The sequence below is a fragment of the Cydia amplana genome, chromosome 1 (genome assembly GCF_948474715.1).
Source record: "Cydia amplana chromosome 1, ilCydAmpl1.1, whole genome shotgun sequence".
Taxonomy (NCBI): domain Eukaryota; kingdom Metazoa; phylum Arthropoda; class Insecta; order Lepidoptera; family Tortricidae; genus Cydia; species Cydia amplana.
In genome coordinates this window covers 17953714-17963386 of record NC_086069.1, presented here as the reverse complement: position 1 = coordinate 17963386, position 9673 = coordinate 17953714, and positions in this window count along the sequence as shown.

Genomic DNA, 9673 nt, shown 5'->3' with positions numbered 1-9673 from the left:
TGTGTAACTTTCTTACTGAATTGCTCTCGAAAAAGAAATTCGAAAATACTGGCTATTACAAAAGTATGATGAGCGTTTCTTTTATTTTTTGCCATGATGAATCAAATGATTTTTATGAATTTTGATTTTGCCGTAACTACGTACGGGATAATACATATAAGAGTTGTTAATGTCGTTATTCTTTATGATATTATAGGCAGCACTCATGTCGTAAGCAGGTAGTTCTTCTTATATAACATACTCGTCGGGGATCTGATTTGGTTAGTCTAGATTTAAATAAGGAGCGAAGGCGCTTGACTCCTCTAACCTCTCGACGGGAGCCGGTTAGGTTTGGTCATCAATTGCTCAACAAACACACGACCAACATTAATGGCATATTGACCAAGCCCTTTACTGTATTTATTTCCTGTTACATTACATAAGTATAGGTGGAAATTAAGAAATATAGGCATGCAAAACGAAAATTGCATGCAAGTTTAACTAGCATACCTACCTATATATTTACTGTATGCCAGTCACATACACAAATCCACATTCTGTTAACTAGTATGCATGCTTCTATTCCTTTTAGCGTCTGTGCGGAAAGAGAAGAGTCAGAATATAATGTATTGCTTCCCTTTTATTTCAACACAGACTCTACAGGCACTTTATAGTTATCTTGACATTTTAATAAACGCAAGATGTATGTATGTACTATGTACCTCTAGCAGCGATGAAATTAAATTAAAAATAATATTTTACAAACGCACGATTATGTTTTGCAACCATAAATAATACAAATCGTGCTAAATGAGAAAAAAATTAATTTACTCTAATTTACCTACTTAGATTAAAAAACACATTCTCTAGTGTTGCGAGTGTCCATGAGCGACGGTAATTGCTTACCATCGGGCGCTTTGTCAGCTCGTTGGCCTCTTTTATCATAAAAAATATATTAATCCAAAACATCTAAAAATCTAAAAAAAATATTAGGATTTATTACCAGTCTTTGCTATACCTACACTATTCTTGGTATTAGGTATACATTAACTCAGTTGGCTTTTAAATCACCAGTGACACGTTACTTTCCCCGCTCCAGTCCAGACTTTGATGTCACGTGCAGTAAGGAATGCCACTCATTAACGTGGCATACCGCGTCGTCACAGGCTCGCGAGTAAACAGAAGGCGCATAGTCCGGTTGGTGACAGCCACAGACAATCCAACCTCTAGACATAGCATAGTCGCGCTACCCCCTCTGCCACACATACGGTAGCGTTACTCCATCTTCGAGTCAATCCCGTGCCGTGATTGGTCCGTGTCTTTGAACGGACCAATCACGGCACGGGATTCGCTCACCTCGTCCCCCCGCACCCCTGTATTTTTGGCAGCATCGGTTTCATGAAATAATTGGCCTAAGCTCAGTCTAGAGGTTGGATTGTCAGTGGTGACAGCAGACATGTCATTGTGAAGCTAAGCCCACCACAACGCACGCACATCGATGATGTACGGTGTCATTTTCATTTTTTTTTTAAGTTTGTGCGGAAAGAGAAGAGTCGTAGAATGTATTGGATCCCATACATCTCACGATTCTTCTCTTTCCGCACAGACCATAAAGGATTGTACCTGAATCTGGATTTGTCGCTTTTTGACCGTGTGGTTGACTAGTAGGTAGATAATACCTTTATATATATATATGGCATTACGTAAGTCTGTCATGTCTGTGTTTTGTGCAAAGTTCAAAACCATGCACAAAAAAAAGAAAACAAGAATTTAACCAACAAAACGTATACACTTCACTACTGAGGCATCTTCCTCCTGTTCTCTCGGGGTAATATGACACTCTCAAATTTTAAATGAAAATATTTTCCACAATTTATGGGGTCTTTCATTAAGCGGGCATTACACGCTTGAGGTATCAAAGTCAGTTTAAAAGCACCTTAAAAACTAATAACCAGGGGTACAGTGGGCCAAGAAAGTGGTCTACCAGTTTTGACAAAAGTTTCTGCGAAATCTAACGATCGCTAAGATTGACAATTGTCACTGACATAATATTAAATCGACCTTGTTGTCTCATGACGTTCAAACGAACCTAAACCGTAGGGTGGTAGACCACATTTTTGGCCGACTGTACTAGTTACTACGTAGGTAGTAACCTACCTGTAAAAGAACGTATAAGTTAGGTATTAGGTATGTTTTTAGTGATAGATGTTGCTTGAAGGATTCAGTAATTTGCTTTCGTGGGAACGAGGGTCTTGGTTACATATTTTTATAGTAATTTTAATTTTACTATTTCGGCATATCAGCTTTTTATCCATTAAATTGCTCACAGATTTGCAATTAATCCTGCTTTAGGGACATTTGGAGCACAAAGCTGGATAAGTCAAGAGAAAATATTTATTTACGTGACGATATCATGTTTATTTTGTATCTGTCTATCTGTATGTACGCGATAAACTCAAAAACTACTGTACAGATATTCATACGGTTTTCACCTATTAATAGAGTGATTCTTGAGGAAGGTTTTGGTGTATAATTTGTAAAGTTTTTGTGTAAATTCGTTGAACTACCCGTATGAAGCCGGGGCTGGTCACTAGTTTTGTATATAGTTCACGAACGGCGGGGAAAAGTTATTATTTATTTTATTTTATTTATTTGTTAGCCTATTGTGTCCCACTCCTGGGCAAAGGTCTCCCTCTCTTTCTTCCACGCGTCTCGTTCTAGGGCAATATTAGGCCAATCTTCCCGAAAGAGGTCGAGATCGTGCCGCCATCTCCTTCGAGGTCTGCCGCTACGCCGCACTATGTTCGGTGTCCACTCAGTAGTTTTCTTGGCCCACAAGTCGTTTGGCATACGGCAGACGTGTCCGGCCCAGTCCCATTTAAGCTTAGCGGCTGTCAGGGCTACGTCGGCTACTTTAGTTTTGGAGCGCAAGATGGAATTTCTGATTCTGTCAGTCAATTTGACACCGAGAATACTGCGCTCCATCGCTCTCTGGCAAGTTATTAATTGGAACTTATTTGTATGGTGCATTTAACGAGTTTTTTTTTTAATATTAAAGCTCGAAGGCTAAACTCAATTTTGAAACCAACCGAAAGTCACGCCCTGAGGGAGCGATACTCAACTTAATAGGTATAATCAATTCGCAAAATAACGAGTCTAAAGGAGACACTTCGCTTCGATAACAATCTGTCGCAAAACGACGTCTTTGGTTAAGTTTAAGGGTCAAAATTTCATTTAGAAATAAACTAAGATTTATATTCTCCTTTTAATATAGATATCTACTGGTACAGTCAGCAGCAGAAGTTACTAAGCAGGCGAGGTGTTCAAAATTACCTTGACGCGCTCTTATTCTCTTAACAATAAAGTCGCGTCAAGATCATTTTGAACACCTGGCCCGCTTAGCAACTATTGCTGCTGACTGTACGTAAATTAATTGGCAGACATACCTATAATAAAAGACAAATAAAAAAAATTCTCCGTCGACAACGATAACGTGATCTTGTCCCTTTATTCAAAGACCAATTTGATCCTAGTTTATTATACTGAAGTTAAATAATCATCGGGCGAAAATGATCATTATTTATAAGGGGATCACAATAAACAAATACGAGAAATAGAGACAAAGAATTTGATAAAAGAAAATAAGTTACAATTGAGTGACACTATCAAATATACGGCAGCTATCTTATTGTCACCAATAAATGTCAATCTGTAGATAGGCAGACGTTTTCACCCTTTTTATTTTGTTCATCACAATAATACGTACTCGTACACATAACATAAGAGCTACTTCACCATCGTAGCTAGAACTCTAAAATGGAAACTACCGTATTCGTTTTTCGTTCAAAGGTATTTTGGTTAAAAGATCAAAAATAGAAATGTAACCTAGTTTTCTTGTACGCTAAGGGTAACATTCCATTTCTGACCGCAGCTGCACTACTGGTACTGAACGCGTCGCTGTTACTGTCAATTTCCATAGTAAAATAAAATGAACAGTAGTGCAGCTGCGGTTGGAAATGGACTGTCACCTTAAGTTTACGAACGGGAAGCTGAGGTTATCAAATATTTAATTCGATACTGTGTATTTAATATAATAACTGATAAGTAATGCAAACACTCTTCAGTCACGTTTTCTCGAAGCTTGAACGTGAATTTTCGTACGCACGTAAATTGAATTGAATTGTATTGAAAATATTTATTTCAGATTTACATCAATATTTTTTTAGCAAAGGCGGGATTCCACCAGTGTACGGCCCTTTTCTGCACAAGCATTTTTAGGGTTCCATACCCAAAGGGTAAAAACGGGACCCTATTACTAAGACTCCGCTGTCCGTCCGTCCGTCCGTCCGTCCGTCTGTCACCAGACTGTATCTCACGAACCGTGATAGCTAGACAGTTGAAATTTTCACAGATGATGTATTTCTGTTGCCGCTATAACAACAAATACTAAAAACAGAATAAAATAAAGATTTAAGTGGGGCTCCCATACAACAAACGTGATTTTTGACCGAAGTTAAGCAACGTCGGGCGGGGTCAGTACTTGGATGGGTGACCGTTTTTTGCTTGTTTTGCTCTATTTTTGTTGATGGTGCGGAACCCTCGGTGCGCGAGTCCGACTCGCACTTGGCCGGTTTTTTTTTTACTTTACTGAATATGCTTGTACTGTACAGTGCCGCACACTGGTGGAATCCCGCCTTAAACCTGGATTGAATTATATTTGCTTTAACCTAAATATAAATACAGAAGTATTTACTATTCAATATTCTTATTGTATCGTGTTGAAAGTACCTATCTAGCTTTTATACATATAGACACATGTTATGTGTTATGTGCGCATAACCCAATAAGGCTCAAATGTAAAATAAGAAGATTATAGAGAAAAACAAAAACGTGTCAACCGTTTCTTTTACAATTAAACGCAATACGAGTCACCCAGAATAAACTTACTACAATTATATTCATATGATACAAATAATTCTGGACATAATTAATTTAACTCAAAGCTCAGTCACATTTAATGTATGATGAGCATAATAATTCAAAGGCCCTTTGTCGGAGCCGCCATTTTGACATTTTACTTGGCAGAGAGCAATCAGTCAAGCGGTTTTTGCTTTTCAAAGATCTTTGGTGAAAGACTGTCAGGGCATAATTACGATTTCTATTCAAAAAATTCTGAACACGAACACAATGTTAATAGAAATGGTTAAAAACACGATTTTTTTATAATTTTTCGTATTAAACGATGCAAAACGTGCATAAGGAGAGAGTAATAATTATTATGGCATGTATTTTGTAGCTAGGTATATTAATTTTGTATAAATCAAAAACGTCTGCAAACGAGCTTAGAAATACATAAATAAATACTGTATCTACTTCGTTTTATATTTTAGTTTGGTATAAAGAGCAAAGGTGGATTCTCATTCATAAAACAATGTAATTGATACATTTAGTACATGGAAACACAACGAACTTCGCAAACCTCCATTATAACATACTTAAAATAAAATGGATCGCTCTAACTTTTCTTGTAATAAAAAGCACAATGCTCGGATAGGGATCCAAAATATAAGGAAAAAGGACATGCAACAAGTGCTGACAAAGACAGCGCTCGCCTTCATTACACCAACCCAGTTTATTAATGTCTTCTCTGTTCTATCTTCGCGTGTTTTTGACATAATTTAGTTAAATCAATTTATTTACAAAATATGAAGCTTTTCATAAGTATGCAGATACTCGTATAAGGTAGATAGATAACTACAATTTTAAGTGCAACTTTAAACAATCGACCCAATTCTAACAATGGTTACCTATAAAATATCACCGATAGGATACTGATCTGTCAGTGTCAAATGTGACATTTCTTCAACCAAAAACGTCACTTTTGACACTGACAGATCGGTGTCATCGTATACTTAAGCATTGTTTGAATTGGGCCGAATAAACGTCTTACGGGTTTAATTGTAGAAATGTCCTATCCTATAATAAACTCATATCCAGAATGCGACAGCAGTTTGAGAAATGATGTATTTCATACACGCTTCTGTTGTTGACTGTACCTCCTAGCTCCTTTCCCTTGCACGTCTACCAATCCCGCACAAACTCGGTAGGTATGATTCGTTTTTCCGTCGAGGAGTTTTTTAAATGTTTTTTAACCACTTTTGAACGTATCTTATCATAATTGTATATTTTATTTGCATTGCGACACCCTATTCAACTTTTTCAAGTAGAAAAGGTGTCCCCGGTATCCCAATGTCTCATAAATCGTAGGATCTCACTGAATATTGTGCTCGCATCTCAAAATATTTTTTTTTCCTTTGTTGGTCAATATTTCTTACCTATTTAATGTTAATTTCAGCGTAACCTTTTTGTAGACATATTTACCTACAATACAATAAACCGTTACGTACTCGTATTCTCAACTTTCGTCCTTTTAAAACAGCCTCCATAACGCCTGAGGGCCTACCGCGAACCACGTCCGACGTGTTGCCTCTCTGTCACACTTGTAAATTTGTACGTAAGTGTGACAGGGAGGCAACACGTCGAACGTGGTCCGCGGTAGGCCCCCTGGTATCAAAATTCAAACATTTTCCATTGCAAGTAGTTAGAAAGCCGCGAACGTTATGAAACCTATGAAATGTTCGTTCGGGTAAATAATTCGTCGCGGCATTTCACGCTGCCAGCTCAACCGAATATGCGAGCAATATGTAGTGCTGTACGGGTTCTATCACAGCTAGCTACAGTTCAACATTACGTAGAGCCGAGCCACACGTAGAACTACTTACTTAACTACTAATTAAGGGGCCCACTAATTAACAGTCCGCCGGACGGTATAGGCCTGTCAGTTGTTCGGAACTGTCAAAATTTTGTTCTAACTGACAGGCCGATATCGTCCGGCGGACTGTTAATCAGTGGGCCCCTTTAGATAGGAACCTATCTGTACACAGATAGGTTCCTATCTAATTCTGTACAGACAGTATGGCAAAAATTCCAGTGTAGGTAGTTGCTTTCATGAAATGAACACACGAATGCATGTTTTTGTGATTTTGTTTCTTTCTATCAAGTCAACTTCAATCTTGGCTTTTGCTTGTAGGTTTGGATTAAAGTCTGCCGTTGCAAATAAAGTCAAGTTCCCTTGTATTTTTACCATGGCATTTGACCTTGATTAAAATTCAATATAAAAAGTACAATTTTACAAGCCTCTCAACTAGATTACATAATTACAATTAATGCGCGATAAGCGAACAAATACACCTGCTGGACCGGCAGTTCAAGTTTTACATGACTTAAGACTAATCTTATCACGCATAAACCAGCTAAGAACTGGACATTGAGTTGATAAGTTAACGATGTCGCCTTGATAAAATACCTACAGTAGTACAGTAGTGCGTGTTTGGTGGGAGATCAAAATTTTATGCCAATTTTATTCCTCATTCTGATTAAAAATGTTAAGTATCTCATTTTATTTAAATTATTCAACACTCATCACGATACACGAAGTTACCCTCCACGCTGGGATAAATTTACTTGCTTCAGTTATTGAGGAGGTACTCCAAAGTTAGCTTTTCACATGAATACAACCTCACAACTTGCTCATAACTCGCTTAAAATCAACGGTGCGGCTCAACTTCAGAGAGGATTTCCGGTCAACAACAATTTTCTTACAATTTGATTTTACTGAAGTTAGCCTGATAAGGGAAAGATTCGCGTTGTTGTTTATGGTTTACGGACTTTGAGAATTGGATTATGGAATCAAAGATAGGTACTTTTTAAACGGAAAGTGGAGCATCAAAATAAATAAAAAAGGTACCTATATTAAAATAAAATGCTGCTTTCTAACGGAGTGAGACACCAAGGCACTTTGCGAAAACCCAGTGAAAACTAGTTTTTATCAAGGCATATTAGAAGACTAGTTTTACCTAGTGAAATCTCGTTTTCACCAAGGCGATACGGAAAACTAGTTTTAACTGGGTAAACGCTTTTTCACTAAAAACGGGTTTTTATGGTAGCATGTAGGTACGTAACATACGTTATTAAAAATTTCACAGTTCATCTTTGCTGCGGAAATGAGCCTCTGTAAACATCGGATGAGATAAAATAGCTATTCTGGGCCCGATTCGGATTTTGTAATAGACATCTATTAGATGTCTTTTAGACATCGCCAAGATACGATAACGATATGTTTAAGATCTAACCTGTCAAATTTGACATTTCCGCGATTCTGGAGATACTCTTGAACGATTTCCACAAGATATTACTTGGAGATCTAATTCACATCTAATAGATATCTAACACGATCTATCGTAAAAGTGACATTGGTTGCCCGAATTGCGCTGTAAAAGAGAACTAGTTGAAATCTAAACTATAACGTATCTAGATCTAGTACGTGTCGTCTCTTGTGAATATCTTTAAGTTCGAATACGGCAGATTTTCTCCTGCAATATGGATACACGCATTAATGGAAACGGTGAAGTTAAGGTTCCCTACGGTAGATACATTACATTTGCTAACTTCGCTTATATTGAGTTGCTAGCTAGTGATTGTAAGAATACCTACGTGATTCCATAAAATTCTCACTTATAAACCCGCCTACTCTTGGAACCCTGCACTGAGCATGATACGACACATTTAATGGCTTTTCGTATACACATACCTACCGTGGATTGAATCTTATTTCACCTATCATAATATGCCAACAATTTATTTTGTTAAATTTCAGGTACCTATCTCAGTTTACTCCAATACATGCGGGAGTCATTTCGTCGCTCCAGATAGGAAAGTAATTGGTCGGGTGATCACAGCGGATATTGTTTTCACCCACGCGACTTCAAAACCCGAACATCATGGCTGAAACAGGTCGTACTTTAAACGTAGGCATTCTGTCTCTTTCACTCTACTATAGCCAATATTCTGAGAGAAGGGGAAACAGTATTTTGATTCCACTCGGTAAATATGTACCTATTACCCTTTAGAAAAAAGGCAGGGCCTCAGACGAGAAGGTCTGGGGGTGTATCAAAGAGCTTTTACAACACTAGGTTTATTCTCACATGTTGTATAACATTCAGATTTACAGGCCAATTCTACTAGTTTTAGTTATAAGATCAGTATCAGTATCATATTGCATATTGCAAACAAATAACTAAAACTGGAATTGAATTGATTAACACCAAATTTAGGTCAAATGAAAACCTCTGAAAATTAATTTATGCATGATTCGTAAGACGAAAGTGGAAGCTCGCGAAACCGCATTTTGCATTCACATTCGATGTGTATGGAGGAACGGTCATCCACTTTCCTTTTAAAACTCCCAGGTTTTTCGAAAATTATAAATTAGATAATAAGTAATAAAATAAATAGTAAATCAAAACAGACATGTACCTTATACTGAATATATTGAACATTTACCTATGTATTGAAAAAAAAAGACGGACATTTTTATAAAGTTAAACTTGATTTAGCACTAGATAATTATTGGTTCTCCTTAATTCAGTAAATGAATTGTAACATCGCTACGTGCCATTGAAACTTATTTCAATAGAGATTAGGAAAACTATTAGATGCTGTCCAAGGACACAAAACAAAACATGAAAGCAACTCAATATAAATAAATGGTCACGGTTTATGTTGTGTAAGTGAGGAAAACGAGGTTTTCTCAGAGGGCCCTACTCCGCCCAGCCTGCGGCTGTTTTCTTTCTGG